Source organism: Xiphias gladius, chromosome 13 (genome assembly GCF_016859285.1).
Source record: "Xiphias gladius isolate SHS-SW01 ecotype Sanya breed wild chromosome 13, ASM1685928v1, whole genome shotgun sequence".
NCBI classification, from domain to species: Eukaryota; Metazoa; Chordata; class Actinopteri; order Istiophoriformes; family Xiphiidae; genus Xiphias; species Xiphias gladius.
In genome coordinates, this window is record NC_053412.1 from 14,822,691 (window position 1) to 14,840,081 (window position 17,391).

At 37.4% G+C, this 17,391-nt stretch overlaps 1 long non-coding RNA gene across 1 annotated transcript; it reads left to right on the top strand.

Annotated features, from left to right (window-relative positions):
* Nucleotides 1-7,843: 7,843 nt before the first annotated feature.
* On the top strand, nt 7,844-8,517 carry LOC120798166. The gene is made up of 2 exons (XR_005708623.1): nt 7,844-7,891; nt 7,969-8,517. It is a non-coding gene; the product is annotated as an uncharacterized LOC120798166 (long non-coding RNA).
* Nucleotides 8,518-17,391: the final 8,874 nt, after the last annotated feature.

The following is a 17,391-nucleotide window of genomic DNA, read 5'->3' on the forward strand; positions in this document are numbered from 1 at the left end:
CACTGAGTCAGCAACCTGTCCATCGTCATAGCTTTCAGTTATAGTGTATGTCTTAAACTAAGGGACTAAGACCTGACTTTCCCCCTATACTTTAATTAGCAAATCCAATACAGTTATTTTCAAATGAGCTCAGGAAGTATGATATTTCGATGCATCGCAGGGTTTAGTTAGTAAATTTTAGATATTTTAAATGCCTACTGTATTCTGGTTTTACATGATAGATGGTAAGGATAAGACTGAACATGGATGCATTATTTAGATATGAACGTATTATTCAATATGATGAGAAGAGCATCTGAAATAGTACAGTAATATTTATTATTTTCCTGCTAATTGGACCTGTCACCCAACTGACATCAAACTTGCACACCGTCTTTTCAGAGTCATAACTCAGTCAAAGAGAAACATAGATAGTCCATATTTTGCTGGAAAAAGGGGAACTTACTTTTTCCACTGCTATCCACTGTCTATTGAGGATAAACATCCATTCATTTGCTTAGAATTCAGATGTTGTCGTCTGTGTCCATGGTTACAATGCAAACAGGAATTGCCCACTAGCTAATGCAACATGACTTTTTATGGTGCAATTTGCCAAAATGTAAACATATAAAGGCTAAAAATGGAAGTGTAGATAGTTTTTAAGTTCAATATTCATTTGGTGAAGTTCATCCTCAATAACTTCTCATCAATTTTCAGCTGATTTGTCTTGCAGTGCAGGATAAAGCTTGACTGATGTTCCACTGGTGTTTTTTTTTAATTTAATTATCTGATATTGAAGCATGGTGCTTTGATAATTTTGCACAACCCAACAGTAGATGGAAATTGAAGAGCTGAAGTTAGCAGATGTCATAAAAGTGCATACAAAATGGCCAAGAGAGCTTTTCCGCAGAGCAATTGAGGTCTGGAAAGATGATTGTTTTTATCTGATCTTGTGCACACAAGATCGAAGTAGTTATCTTGTTAGTGCAGGTTAGTATGAACTTTTATCTTGTGATTTTTGTTATTAAATTATTGATTTTTGCCAATAGCCTAATAATTCTTTGTCATAGACACTTCAAAGCAAGTGGGCCTCCTCTGAGTGCATGCACAATCTCAATTTTATGTTTAATTGTGCAACATGACCCCTCAGGCCAACTTTATATTCAGCCATTTTGTCCATTACATGCACAAGCATGAGTTCTCCTACTGTGCTGCAAGCAAAGTCTACATGAGAGAAGATCTGAATTGATAGCAATGTTGCATTTGGGCCTACCTTATGGCTAGAAGTTGTTAGGGCAGTGTGCAACCTGAAATGAATACCGGTAGATATAACTAAGGGATGAAAATAAGTTTCTCAAAGTATGTTTTTCTGGTTAAAAAGTCTTCGAGTGTAAATAAGACAGTGAAGCACAGAACTCTTTTTAGTAAAGATGCATATACAACTGTTATTTACCAGAAAGTATCAGGCAGCTATATGTAAAAATGAGTGAAGTAGGTTTACAATACAGAGGTTTTCAATATAGTATTAGTATAATCTAGTTTTTGTTATACTACAATTACTGTGAAAAACACGAAACAAAACAAATTTAAACATAATTATTTGCTTTATTGATTTTAAATATATAGTTTTAGGTCATTGTGTGCACATCCAAATAACAATGAATTTCACTGGATGATAAACTCCTCATCGTGGCTAGTTTATCCCTCCTGCAAATAGTCCTTCGCCTTACTAGAATTAATAGAAAAATTCTGTGATTTATGCTGTACAGTATTTAGTTAAAAGGTGTTACTCAAATGTTAACCACTTCCTGTGTGTTGAAAAGTCAAAGGCTGGTGTATTAGAGGTACCAGCACCAATCTTCTTTCCAGTCCAGTCTGAGGCTCTATTGTTACCAAACGATCACTTCTGGTGTACCATCCTGTTTTTTCTCCTATTGTGTCTCACCTTGCTTCTCTTTAAGACTCTCTTATCCTTCCCCACAGCAAATCTTGTACTTCAGATCCTTCATCCCTCTTTCATCGTCACTGTCTTCCTGCAGCCAGGCTTTTACTTCTCTGTCACCCGTCCGCCCTGTTCGCATCAATACTAAGCTCTTTATGTGATCCTTGGCTGGTTCAATAATGTTGTAGACTCTTTTGGGCTGAGGCCCCTCCAGAGTCCCTCCTTGGCAAATAAGATATCGAGGGGACAAATTAAAATGCCGCCGCGATTGTCTATAGACTCTTTTGAAGTTTGCGGTGAGGTCTCTTGGGAGGTTGAATGTACAGCAGAGGGAGGCTGTTAGGCATTGGTCATAAGTGGAGGAAAGGATCCAGTTGGAGAGATTTTGTCTTTAAAAGGCCTCGGATTTCTGCTTGGACAAATACCATTTAGGTACATCATCAATTTTCCTCATACTCCTAGTGCTGGGCTACAAAAATACACACTTAGTATCCTAAATCATTGAGCTATGCACTAATAGTAAAATGCGTCCTATCCCTGCTATGCTAATGTTGTATATTGTATTTAATTGACTAATTTACATACTGAGTCCTAAGACAGGATGTGAAATAGGGCTGGGCAAGTGACCAAAGTGTACTAAAACTGACATGATGAATCCCTAACCGACTTTATTTTGGTCATGTTATTATGTTAGGTAATGTAGTTTTTTGATATGCTGTCATTTTTAGAGCACCAATTCAATAAATATGACACTACAACAGCCTTATGAGTATGAGAGAAAATTATGACTTAAACTTAAGGCTATTCCCACAAAAAATCAGGTGCATTTTAAGGACAAAATCTCTCCATGCGGCAGAAACTCTGTCTTAGGAGGACGATTGTGTAATGTGGTTGAAACCTCTGAAGACGCTTTTTTTTTTTTACTGTTTAAAAGGTCATTACATCTTCAAGGGGAAATAGGAGCAATTAGTTCCATCAACTGAAACACAACCATGTCATATAACATGATGAGTGCTCATCTAAGAACAAAGCCTAACAGGAAAGGGACAAAAACTTTAAATGTGAAATATATGCATGGAAAATGTTGACTTTCACTGACTATAACGGTATTCCAAAAACATAGTGAATGAAAACTTAGTGAATGTATTTTTGAAAGTATTTTGGTTGGCAAAGACAGTTAGAGCAGCAAAGTGTTGAGTATGACATGACTCTGATGGAACTGAACTGATTAAATTAGTTTACATTATAGTACATTTATCAGTATAATGAAACATGAAACATGGAGGAGGTATCGAGTTTGCATTAACCTCATAAACAGGAGGAACCAGGAATAAAGGTATGTCTCTAATAGAATAATGGAGAATTTAAGATATTCATATTTTGTCTATTGCTAGGAAGTGGATGACTGCATTATGCAGCAGAAGTGGGTCACTTAAGTTGATGACAAGAATCATCTACACACATAGATCATATTAACAGTTTTCCCTGTGGGAAAGGACTCTTCACTTCATTTAATAAGACAGAAAGAGCTGTTATAGGCACAAACAAACTATATCCCTGGACTACATTCCTGATATTCCTCAACCAATATAGAATATAAATATCAGTAGTGTAATCCCAGAATTTGAATATTGTGCACTGCTACAGTGCATGCTGTTTGCATGTCAGTCTGCTGTGTGTATTTAACTTGTTTGGAGAAAACATACGAAAGCTGTATACAAATATAAAGCACAGAAGACATTTATTTAACAGGAGCAATCTTAGAGGATTTCTGGGTAATTAAGTCTTTTAGTGGCTACCACTATGCAGACTTTCCTCATGCAGTTTTAAATTAAAAAAGGGTTTACTTAGGCTTACACTGTCTCCATATTTCTCCGTTAATGGTGTTCAAGCTGTGTGAGTGCTGTGTAGACTAAGTGCAGATGTTAATCACAAACTGTGGCAGGATAGTTTGCACCCCATAACACAAAGGTCACCTTTAAATTCTCACAGGGGATTTGAAGTTTGAGTAAATTCAACCTGCATGAGTCCCACAGATAATTAGAGTTTGTTTCGTGGCTGATTTGCATGTAAATTTCATGTCACCTCTTCACTGGGAAACAAATCATGATGCCTATTTGTCACTGGGCAAAAGCTAGTGAAGCAACTCAATAGTCATATTACTTTTTCATAAAGTATATTAACAATACAGGATTATGGTCATAATTCAAGCATGACATTAGCATAACATAGCACGTCATAATGGAAGAATTTTGAATGACCTATTAAAATCTGCCTGTCCCAATGGTGGCTTAATCTTTACAAACTCCTTCTGTGCAACCAAACTTTGCTCAACCTGATACAAAGTTTATTTTGAATTGGAGTGGACTTTCTAAAGTTTGCACAAATACTTGTATACATACATTGGATAATCTATGATAATGTCCCAATTCCTGCCACTCTCCATCTGCCCACCAGATATCCTCAGACTTTCGTCCCTATCCCATTCATCTGACTGCCAGATCCACCTGCTCAACTGTCTAATATTTCCAATCACCCAGGCTTCCTTGCCCACTTACCCACCTGTTCCTCATTTCCCTGATCTGCTCCCTGGTATTTATGCCAGCCCTTTTTCCCATTCGGTTGTCAGATCGTCTGCTTATGTCTTCATGTGCTTCCCTATGTGCTTGCTAATTGCATGTATTCACCTGTTGTCTGTGCCTGCCTGCCTGCCTGCCTGCCTGCCTGCCTGCCTGCCTGCCTGCCTGTGTGTTTATCCATCCATCCATCCATCCATCTGTCTGTAAACCTGGTCCTCTTCATTTTTTCTATTAAAGTTCCTTCACTGCACCTGCCTGCTCGTGCTGCTACAACCACCCATGACTGATAACACATCGGACGTAATCTGTGAACTAGGTAATTAAATAATAATATGAAAATATTAAATATGATAATTAAAATAATCTATATTTGTGGGCAAATGCTGTGCTAGATTCATAGATTCATATGCTTATGATTTAACAAATAAATCAACAGCAAACATGCAAAGAACACATTGATACCTGGCTGCAAAAGGGAAAAAAAAAATGAAATCCTTGATATCTACATATTTCCAAAATATGAATAACATGCAACGACGGAAAGACCATGGCATGCCCCCAAACTGGTCTTAATCTGCTGCGATTTTAGATAGTTGATAAGGTGAAGTCCGTTGGTCCAATATTCTCTCTCTTTTAGCTCTGTTTTTGGTCTCTACCAACTTCTGAAGGACATATCTGGCTCTTAAGCTGCTAAATATCCCACTGTGTCCACCAGCTAATCTCTAACTGTGTATGCTAAAACATAAACAACGAGCTAAAAGAGGCTACAGAGTTTCCAAACTGAGAGGAAGTGGAGATTTTGTCATTACAAGAAATACCTTTCACATTACACATAGTCACTGATCCATTATTAATACACAAAACATCTATGTACAGCTTTATTAGTCCTGGAGTAGTAGACATTTTGTAACACAGAATATGCAGCATATCCAGATGTATTTTGCAAACTGCTGGATTTCCCGTTTTGTCCGTTTAACAACAGCGGAGATGACTTCTGTTACAAGGACAACACATTTGGCGTTTACCACCACTCTTGAGATGTGTTTATCAATACACCACTTGTTCCCAAAATCATTGTGCCATTCACAAGAATTATTGATGTCTAGGCAGGATCAGCCTCATCTGAAGGGGCCTCAGAGATACTTTAAACTGTTGATGGGTCAATTTGGTGGCCCAGGCAAGGTCAAGACACACAGCTCGATACATCATTACAACAGTAAGTCCTGAATGGCACATGCATAGAAAAAAGAAACACATGTACACAGAGTCAAACATGCATTTCTCTTCATTTATATACAAATATAAGTACAGGGGGTGGACACAATAAGTTGAAAACATTCATATGATATAACCCATTAGCTCCCTTGAGTTGGAGCTAATTTTTATACATAGTTTGGCAGTTATTCCGTAACATTGTACCTAATATTATTTTTAAGTTGCTATTAAAGGTTCCATATCGTAGAAAGTGAGATTTCAATGTCTTTTCTGATTATAAAGCAAGTCTGGCTGCTATGTAAATACTGGGAAAGTACTGTATCAAAACGCTCAATCCACAGAGAAATGCACAGAGCCCATATTCAGAAAATGTGCTTTAAAATGAGCCATCCGCACTTCCGGAACTTTATGATGTCACAACAAAACAGTCATGTTCAGCCATGCCCACCAGCACGGCCAACTGGGACCCATTGTCTGCAAAATCTTAGTAACTACTAACTAAACCTGTGAAATATATGTAGTGGAGTAAAAAGTACAATATTCTCTCTGCAATGTAGCGAAATAAAAGTATAAAGTTACATACAATGATAATACTCAAGTGAATAACAAGAATCTCAAAATTGTACTTAAGTACAGTACTTGAGTAACTATACTTAGTTACAATCCATCACTGGTAAAAAGTGTCTTTTGTTGCTTAAAATGCAGAGTCAGTCAACTCATCTTGTTTAATTCTGTGTGTCTGGTTTGACTGATTAGTTTAACCTCTTCAGGTCTGTGAAGTTATTAAATTTATTCATTTATTCTGTCTACATTGTAATTCTCCCAGCTTTAGGAAGTAGGTTTCCTGAGGACAAATTACATTCACTTCACACTGATGTAGTCTAACACTGACTAATTAATAAATTGCACATACACACACACACAGACAAAAAAAAACAACAGAATTACAAAAGTGAATCAGTTTGGGTTAGATGGAAGATTTGACACATTTTCACTAAATAAAACGAGACAGAAAAAAAAACTGTAGCTGGCTAACTAACAACTACTGTGACAGGGGTTACAATATACTTAATGATATAGATAATATTTTCGGTGATTCAACAACAAACAATCAACAAACATTTATTAAAAGTTTAGATAGATGTAAAAATAATTGAAAGTTTAATAATTGACAGTTTTAAAACAGTTTGTAAAGAGTTTGTTCAAACCTCATTAAGACATTCAGAGCTTCATTCTTATTTTCAAAAAAAGTAGTACCTAAGATCTTCCGGGCTTTCAGCAGTGTCATGCAGATATTGGAATTTTTATAAATACTTCATCTTTAAATATGGTGAGTGCTTCATTAATAAATAGGACAAAGAAATATAATGAATAAATATCATAAATACACACTTTGTATATTGTATTAAGATTAATTCATTAATCAACCCATGACACACTGCTGCAGCTCAGTATTAATAAATGACCATGGGAATATTTAACAATTAACACACTATAATTCACAGTCAAGTCATAACCTATGTGTAATCAAAATAATTTCAAATAAGCTCTTACTAGCCATTAGCAGCAGAGAGGCCAATTTCATATTCATGGCTTGAAAAGTAGAATTAGGAGATGTTTTCATTTTGAATCAAAAGCAGTGGTCACGGAGGCTTCGCTCCATTTGATTGAATGAGAACATATCCTGCTTTAAGCATGCATTATATCATAATGAGGTGTGAACAGCTAACCTGCCTCTTTTTAAGTCTTGAAGAAGTTATAATGTATCCTTCAACAAAGTAATGCCATTTCAAAACGTAAGCACCAGCAAAATAAGAGTTATTCTGTGAAATTAATATAAATGATTAATTTGTGCTGATAAATTTCCCACATACAACGATAGCCTGGATGAAGACATTTTACCAAACAAACACCATTCAAAAGCTGTGTTACTGGATTTAAAAATTTGTTAAAAAAAAAATATATAAGAATGTCACGCCCTCTGCTTCTGTCCCCTCTCCCTCCTAGCCAGGAGGGTTTCTTTCTCTCTCTTTCTGTCTTTGTGTGTTTTGATTACAGGAGTGGGATCAGGTGTGCAGGTGTGGGGCGGCAAGCTGCAAATCATCTCCAATCACCTCTGCTTTAACTACTGGGCTTCAACTCCACCACGCTGCCAGATCGTAGACTCAGCTACACAGTTAGTCTCGTACCAGCTTTTTTGAATTTCTTTACCTGTTTGAGCCTTCGCTAATGTTTTTATCTCTCTACCTGCAGCATTCTCCGACCCGACTCCTGCCTCTGACCCTCTCCTGCTCCGCCTGGAAACTGCTCTGGACCTGCAAAGCTCTCCCAGACTCTCTGGACTCCCTGTGCCTAGGTTCTCTGATCTTGCCCTGTTCAACTGCCCTACTTCAATCTCGAGCCTCGGACTCCAGCTGCCAGCCTCAACCTTCCCTTGGTTCCTCCTCACCAAGCCTCTGCTCCCCTCCAACCTCAAGGACTCTACTGCCCCAAACTCACGAACAACCTCAACCACTATGCAGGGAAAAGAAATTCAAAAATATTCAATCTGGTCTGATTTGTATGTTCAGCAAACATGTCTCATACTCCATCCGGGGGTTCTGCATGCCCTGCTGTCTTATCAGTTAACCAGGCTCTTGTTTACCTCTTCATTTTTACAAATTGGAGTAATCTAGTGATTAGTTGAGACACCAAACCATCTGAGAAGTTATGTGAGGAAATATTTTGTATTTAACACCAAGTCAAGTCAACTGTCAGCTTGTCATCACACTCAACACAAATGACTGTCAACTCTATAACATAGTTTACGAAGCTATGTGGCTTGCTTTCTATTTTTTTGGCTTTTTTTTTTTTTTTTTAACAAATTACATGCTACTTATAATTTGATCGAACCTGATTTCTTAAAGTGACAGCATGAGTTTCTGTAATGAGTCAAGAGACCCTCCCTGCCTGGTAAACAGCCACATCTTTGAGCTTCATGTCCATAGTTTGTAACGCAGGCTTTCTGTTACAGATTTGTCGTCTCTAAGCCGAGATAACCCCAAACGCTTTGACATCATCAGTTATTTTCTCCTCCAGAGCCACAGAGAACATAATACAGTTGCATTATACAACAGTTTCACTAACAAGGTCCATTTAGTGGTGGTTCTGGAACTTTTAATAATTTCACATCTTCATCAGCAGCATAAGGGGACCCTTTTTTCCACCACTGTTCACAAGGTCAAGGATGATAGGAAAGTTTGGCAGCTCAGGAGAGAGCCTGACTCCAGATGTCTAAGGGTACTTGAGTAAGACACTGAACCCTGGGCTAATATTTATCAACCTGCTTAAAGTAAAATTTTGGATTTAAGTGAATGATAAAAGTAAAAAATCCTTCTCTTTTACCCATGAACTTCTAGTAGTAAGTGAGTAAAGGTCAAGTTAGTTAACATTAATTTTGCCATTCATGTCATTTCAATTCAAATAACTTCAGATATTCATCTTTGATAATGTTTTTTAATGTTTTGTTAACTCTAACTAATTTAACTTGTGTAACTCAAATGTTTCAATCACTCTAATAATCTGATGTACACTTCATCCATTAGTTAGTGTAAATAGCTAGCTTAAATGTTGAAAGATGTTTTTTGACTTCCACCTGGCCCAGGTAGGTGTAAATTTGGAGTTATATCTTAAGTCTATGTTGTAACTAACTTGTATGGTGCAACCTGTTTTTACTAAATTATAGTATAACTCCCACACAACCCAACACAAACTTCAGCCTCACAAACTACTACAGAGCTGAATCACTGCCTCTCTGACACACTCTCAACAAACAAAGAACATTAAAATCTTCGCAAAGGACATATTTGTTGCAGGACAATTTTAATGGATTATATCATATGATTGTGGCCCCTGCAGTTACACTGAAAATGTGCTTGCCTACCTGGCAAGCTCATTAAACTGATTAAGGAAACTGATGCACCAAGGTAAGAGAAAGAGTTTAACTGAGAACATTACAACCTAAGGGATGCTTCAGTAGCTTCAGTAGCTGCAGTCAATTTTACCCAGCAAATCTTTTGATTCCTGTAGGTCCGATTTAAGTATTCCTTTTGATCACTTATTTTATATCTCCCCTCATTACATTCCCTCTCATATAAGCTTTTTACATCTCCACTGGGCATGTAATTGTACATGAATCCACAGGGAAAATAGCCTCCATGCAATATGAGCATCTTAAGTGTTGTGAATATTTGTCTCATCCTTTTTCTAATTCAAAGACTCAAAGGCCCCTGTGGAACTCCCACCTCTCATCTCCCATGCCATACAGACTCTTTGCCCAGGGTCTTTTTTTCTCTATTTCTTGCCATTAGGTTTACAGCCGGCTGTGCTGCTGGCTACATTCCTGAGAGAGGATGAGGGGAGCGAAATCAGAGGGGACTGTCACAACAAATCCCAAACTGCTGAAATGAAGATTAATGATTGCCTGACCCAGTGGAGACTGAAATCAGAATTGAAACACAGAAATGTCTTAAGGGCAAAAAGAACTAGAGACCATCTTTCGATGGTAACAAACCAGCCGTGATGCCTGTCAACATGCTGATGAGCTGACCTATAAGTACTCAGCAGTCATTACTGCATTATTGACAGGTGTCGTAGCTGGTGTGATCCCATCACAAGATGGTCTGTAGTTTTACCTAATGTCCTAGAATGGATGGGGATGATTGAAACTGGCCCACAGTGATCAATGACTTAAAACGTACAGATGGGTGACAAATTAAAAGGAAAAACCTGAAAACTGAGTGGAGAAACAGGGCACGAGGGGTCCCAGAATGGTTTGAGTATGAAAATGATGTGAATCATATGTTATGGTCTTTGCAATCACCAGATCTCCACCCAATTGAACACCTATGGGAGCATATGGACTGATGTGCTAGACAACACTCTCCAACACAATCATCAAAACACCAAATGAAGGAATATCTTTTGGGAGAATGGTGTTTCATCAATCCAGTAGAGTTCCAGAGTTTTGTAGAATCAATGCCAAGGTTCATTGAAGCTGGTCTGACAACTCATGGAAGCCCAACACCTTACTAAGACACCTCATGTTGGTTTATCCTTTAATTTGTCGCCTGTATGTATGTTATTATAAATGTTCCAATATTTGCATGAAAATTGGATGAAGGCCAAAGTGTCTTATCTTTATGAGTTTTGAACAAACTTATAAACTGTCTTTCAATGATTTTTACATGTATTTAAACTATGAACTACTACAATGGTTTGTTGATGCCTTATCATTCATATATCTTAAAATATTATATATATCATTAAGTATATTGTAACCCCTGTTGCAGTAGTTCTAGTTAGTCTATTACAGTTTTTTTTTGTTTCAATTTATTTTGTGAAAATGTGTCAGTCTAACCTAAATTGGTTCACTTTTGTTATTCGGTTTGGTTTTCTTTGTTTGATTTGCATGGTTGTCATCCTCAGCGACGTACAGTTAATTGTTAAAAGAACAGCTAATAGGTAAATGTTTTGATTATGTTCTAAACAACCAATGCATACTAGATGTAATATGCTAGTCTGGTACAAATGATCACATTGTCTGTGAATATGATGAAGCCTGTATTCACATCAGGCAAGAGTTTTTGTAATTGCATAACAGTAGTTTTCTGAACTGCAGTGCAGCCAGAGTGTTAATAGGTTAACTCTTGTCGTTTTTTTTTCTTATTTTACATAAATCACAGCAAATCTTGTTATTTACTGTTCAAATTGAAATATTAAATTTAGTGATTAGAGAACCGCAGACCTCAGACAGACAGGAAACAGACAGACAGAAATATAAACACCAAAGTACTCATAACCGCCTGTGAGGTAGTTCCCACCACAGTGGGTGTCTCCAGGACCACATTTTGCCATGATGGCACACACACAGACATATACACAGATTTAGTAGAGCGCCCAGATATCTGGCATTAGGTTGAGAGATAATGTATCCAGTGTTCACCTGTGGGAGATTAATTTTACAACATGATTAATTATGTAAACAGTGTTATCAGTGTGAGATGCTTGCAGATCGCAGTGGGACATTTAGATTCTGTCAGCATCGCCTTGTTTACCTTCATCAATGGAGAGCCAGCGTCCAGCTACAAGGTTGTTCAAGGTTGCAGCTCCTCTGTGGGCTGTGGGTGATACAGGGAGCTGCAACGTCAGTACAGGAGGCAGCCTCATTCATATTCCTCATTTCACCATTATACAAAGTTGTAATCATGAAATGAAACTGAAAACCTATTCTGAGTGTTTTATAACCTTGTTATTTTAAAATGAGAATAAATGAATATCAGTGTCACCAGAGAGATGACATGTGCAGCAGAGATAGAAGCACTTTGACTGCACCACACACAGATGGACCTTTTCATATGCATTATACAACAAGCACAGTGTCTGCAGGTTTTTCAAGGAAAACTCATTTTTTTTACAAATATATTACAAAGATGTTTTATAGAAATGTGTTTTGATTTGCAGTAGTTGTGGTGCTGTCACATCAAACCTGCGTGGTATAGTTCAAATGAACTCTGTGGTGTATGATATAGATTTTAGCATTATTCAGAGCTAAACTACTATTGAATGCATCTACTGATCATGAACTGTTAGGAAAGCAATCTTCTAATCGATCTGTATAAGTGACCTTTATTGTCCTATTTCTACCTGTTCATCTTTATTTATGACAGATGAGGCCCAGTTGCGGTCCCGACTATTCATGCTCATAGTCAGTTATGTGACACCAGAGAAGGTTCAGTAAAGTGCTGTATTAGCTGTTGGCAGTCACTGGAACTGGGTTCTACTCAGTTACTGAGTAATTCTGATGATGAAGGACGACATCACAAAACTGTCCAGTCAATGAGTTACCTGAGTTACCAGTCCATGTGACTTCATGTTTTCTCCTTTTGGTTTGTTTGTGATAAAAATTGAAATAGAAATATTTGTATCCCCAAAGATTTATTGCCCAAATGAGATTACTGAATATCAAGGATTCTCAGTATTGTTCTGATTCCTTCAATCAGGATTATTGTAATGTAAAATATTGTAATTAATTTAATGAAATTTGAAGTTTTATTTGGAAGCAAATAAATCACAAATAAATGATCGGTGTAGACAGTAGTTTTAATTCCCAATGGCTCATCAAAAGGTCAGATGACCTTAATTTAGTAACATTTTTACCTTTGGCATGTTTACATTTGTCTTATTGTTTTTATTGTCGTTAGTTTTATTATTATTATCACTGTTTTTAGTGTATTCAGTTGTGTCTGAAAATTGTGCTGCACACAAATATCCTTTTTCCTTGACACTTTGAATAAGTTCAGTGGAAGTCAGTCAAATGCACATGCTTCACCCATAGCATTCCTGCACTGTTCAACGGTCACCTCCTGTCAAGACTAATTAAACTAATGACGTTCATCCACACATCAAAGGAGATCCCCAGGTATACCTGTGTTCAATGATTGTCCAGGATTGTTTTCCCTATGACCACAAAGAGCCTAATGGGCTTAAAACCATCATCTGGTCCAGGAATAAAAAGTAAAGTCTCAAGTCGCTGAGAGCAAATACAAGTAAAAAAACTATTAAACTGTTAAAATTAGTTTTGAATTTCTTAGTATTAGATGTAACTCTGATTTCTCCAGGCAGTCTGATGAGTTGTCAGAAGCAGATTATTGAATTTTTCTTCCTTCCATTCAGTCAATGTTTTTAAATGAAGACAAGGCCGTACAACTATGATGACCACATGACACAGAGACAATAATTCCATCATCACAGGGTTCATATATCTACACTGCCACTCATCTGTGGTGACACATCATTTGTCAGACGTCAGAACTTCAATCTGCACAGCACTGATGGCTGCAGCACTACAGGCTACACAAGATTAACAACATGTCAACTCAATATTCAGCTGCTGATAATGGCCGCTATGTAATATGATAGTCAACTGCTACTGTATTGTAGTGTTAAAATTGTTAATCTTATTAGATTAAGGTTGGAATGCTACTGCACAATTTGCTTTTGATGACATTAGATATCCTTAATGTCTCCTGGAAAATGTATCCATACTTATTTTTTATGTTAAGATGTTAAGTTTTATTTATTTAAATTTTGCCTCTTTTTTTTTTTGACAATTTGGTGTGGCAGATGGCTCTAAATCAAGGTGTCTCCCACGCCTTCCAAAATCCTATTGTCCAAGTTACTTTCACAGTTTCAGTTTGATTTCCTCACTCAAATCTCTCTAAACAATGTCCTCTGACTGTCCTGCTATCAAAGTCCAAGAAAGGGACAAGAGCTGATGTAAATGTTGAAACATTCATCTGGGTCAGCTTCAGTTACTGGCATGAGTTCAAACTAATGAGCTCTACCAACAGCGCAACCCTGTCTCCTTTTTTTTTTTTTTTTAAAAGGCTTGGTAATTTCCTAAAACAGCTGCTCACTGTAGTTTTTATCAAATGTTACTCAAACGGGAGGAAATAGTGCATTTGCTGGGGTCTATTTTCAGTAGTGGATAAGTCCACATGTGGTGTTGTAATGAGTATTTGGGGAATCATGACAGTGTGTGTGGGAGTCAAAATAATAGTAATTCACTGTAATGAAGGAACATGACACCCAGTGCAATGCTGGCTCACCAGTGTGTTTTTAATAGTTTTTGGACAACAATTGAGCTCTGTGAAAAAAAGAGGCGAAGATATATCTTAGCTTAGGATACAAAGAAAATACTTGATAGGATATATTTATTGTTGGTTTGGCTGTGGCTCTTGAAAAAGTCTTTGACTTTAAATCAGAAAAAACAGATATTTTCTAACACAGATAGTCCATCTAAGACTTAAAAAGTTTCAACTACCAGTCAGAACACAAGATGAGGAATGAACCTTTGTCTAGCCCTTCAAAATCCCTTATTATGTGTTCTGCTCTTACTTAGCCAGAATAACATTTTTATTTGCAAAACAAAACAAAACATGATGAATAACTGGTCTCTGTTGCCTTTTAAATCTGCTAAACACTCAATTAATAAATGAATTCATTAAAACAAAAATCTTGTGAACTGGCTCATTTGTCAGAGCTAACATTCTAAGACATATAATTATTTATTTATTTAATACAAGCATTTTAACTGCAGATTATCCCAAGCCTTCTTTGTGAAACAGTAATATAACTCTCAATACCTCAAGTGTTCCTAAAACATTTCATTTAATGCATCATAATTGCTCTAAAATCTTTGATGTCCTTGGATTTTTTGCAAAACAACAGAATTAAAATGGTGCTGATTGTTAAGTCTTAGGAAACGGGATAACGCATTGAATGGAGTCCTTGGTGCTGTGTTGTTAAACATGGGCTCAGCTCAGACCAGCTCTCAGTAAATACAGGGATCCTCCTCCCAGATATGGCTATAAGGAGGCGGAACATGTCAAGGCCACATTATCTAAACAGCCGGACATATCCTCACCCCTGCCCTAACCCTCTGCTAGCAAGCTTTCATCAGGCTGGACATTTCACATCTCAGCCCCAAACACACTCATCTGTCTCTGTTTTCTCTACGTCTGATGTCTACAGCGAAAACTGACTAACGCTGTAATGTAACTACAGAGTTAAAGGACAGATTGCTGACGGCACTAGAGAATTAACTGATCTGATCTCATCTGATAACTGATTCGTTAAAAGAAAATCTTTTATATTATATTATAGATATCGTGATTACTTTAGAAATATGCTCCCATATTTGTGTTATGATGAAATTAAAAATACATATTTTTACAAATTGTTTTGAAGCTGATCTTTAGTATTTTAACTGTCACAATAACCGATAAACTACCAGCTATGAAACGCCAGCTGCACAGGACAAGACTGTGTGCCACACTTTAGATTTTTTGATGTTTTGCAGTTAGATGCAGCTTGCTAAATGTTAAATGTGAAATGAAAGCATGTCTGCGAGTTAAATATTTACTGTGAGAAGAAGGGCTGGCAGTTTTTAGGAAAACTGGGTCAATCAAGTGAGTGATCAACTTAGTGGAGAAAAATATCACTGCTCAAATTCACATGCTGCTCACATGCAGTCAAGAGTGCATTATTTGGTCCTAGCCAAATCATGTATGTGTCTTTGGTCACCTCCCTAACAAATGGGCACTCAAGATAACTTGTTGGAAATCTTTCCATTTTATAGCTCAGATCTGACTCTGTCACCCCTGATTCCCACCCAGAGAGCACATGACAGACTATGACACTCTGTAATAACTCCACTTTCATTTTAATTTCAGGTTACAGAGTCTTACATGATGTTAGGTCATGTGAAAAATGCTGTAGATGTAACAATCACTATCAGCAGCACATTCTAGCCTTTAGATTCCAGCTCAGGACAAAGAGCTAACAGAGGCAATAATGGTTTCATTTTGTGCTGCAGGAGTGAGTACTGAAAATTGTGCTCTGCCATCTATTTGATGCAATCACCTGAATGGCTACATCATTCCGGCTGCAGCCTCTGTGAGCTGTGCTGTTTGCCTGGAGAGCTCATTGAGTTGAGCCCATCAAAGGGACAGAGGCAGGAGAGGGAGAAACACCATCAAGACTAAAGCAGGTCACTGTCATTCACTGTTAGCTTCATAAGAAAAAGCCAACACAGAACTGAATGAATGCCTGTCCTGACACGAGCCTGTAACTGTGTGAGACTGTATTATAGAGACTGTGGACACAATGCACAGCATTTACAGTTTGAGGAATTCCAGAGCCACCTACAGTGTGATGTTGCACTCACTTTTCAAAATCCTATTTGCGCTCCCCTCACTTTTAGTGTTTGAGGTTAAATATCTTACCAAAGTCCCTTTGAACGTTGTCCCTTTACTGTCCAGCGGCCAGAGTCCAGATCAAAGAAGATCTGGGTTGATAAAAATGTTTATACACTCATCTGAGTCACCTTCAGTCTTTAAAGTACGCTCAAAGCGATGAGCTTAAAGAACAGTAGAAAGTGCTTTTCAGGTTTTTTTTTTTTTTTTTTTTCTGGCTCACCTCTCAGCCTACATACATGTTGCCTTGTCTTATTGGTTGAGGTTGTTGGGGATGTATGCAGCATGACAGGAATACCTGCAGACACTACCACCGTGGGGCCAATGGGGAAACTCCAACACTCGGCCAGCTGACCAACAGTATAACCAGCACTCAGTAACGTGGCATTTTGCTTACCAATGGTGTAACTTTATCAGTCAGTCAGTCAGTCAGTCACGGACATTCACGTTTATGGGGCTGGCCCCACTTTTGCAGTCCAGACAAAAATAATAGATAAATAAATAGAATAGAATACATAAATAGTATTCTATTTCTAGTAGAAATAGAATAGAATTAACTAGAATGTCAGAAGTAAATCAATATGGTTGGTAGTCAGGTAAAAAGAGAAATGGAATCAAGAATATAGGACATTAATGAAGGAAGACCAGGTGGAGTGTGGAGTTCTATTGTTTTGGACAGAGATGGATATATATTCAAAAAAATTTTCAAAGTGTAATATGAATGGTTTTCCTTAGTTAGAGCCTTGAGGAGTAATCTTTTGTTTCTTTTGTTCATGCTGATTGTTGTTATGTCTCCTACTAGACAGAGGGAGGGGGATAGAGGGATGTGGCAGCCCAGGAAGAGGGATAATGTTTCGGTGACGTCTTTCCAAAGTTTTTT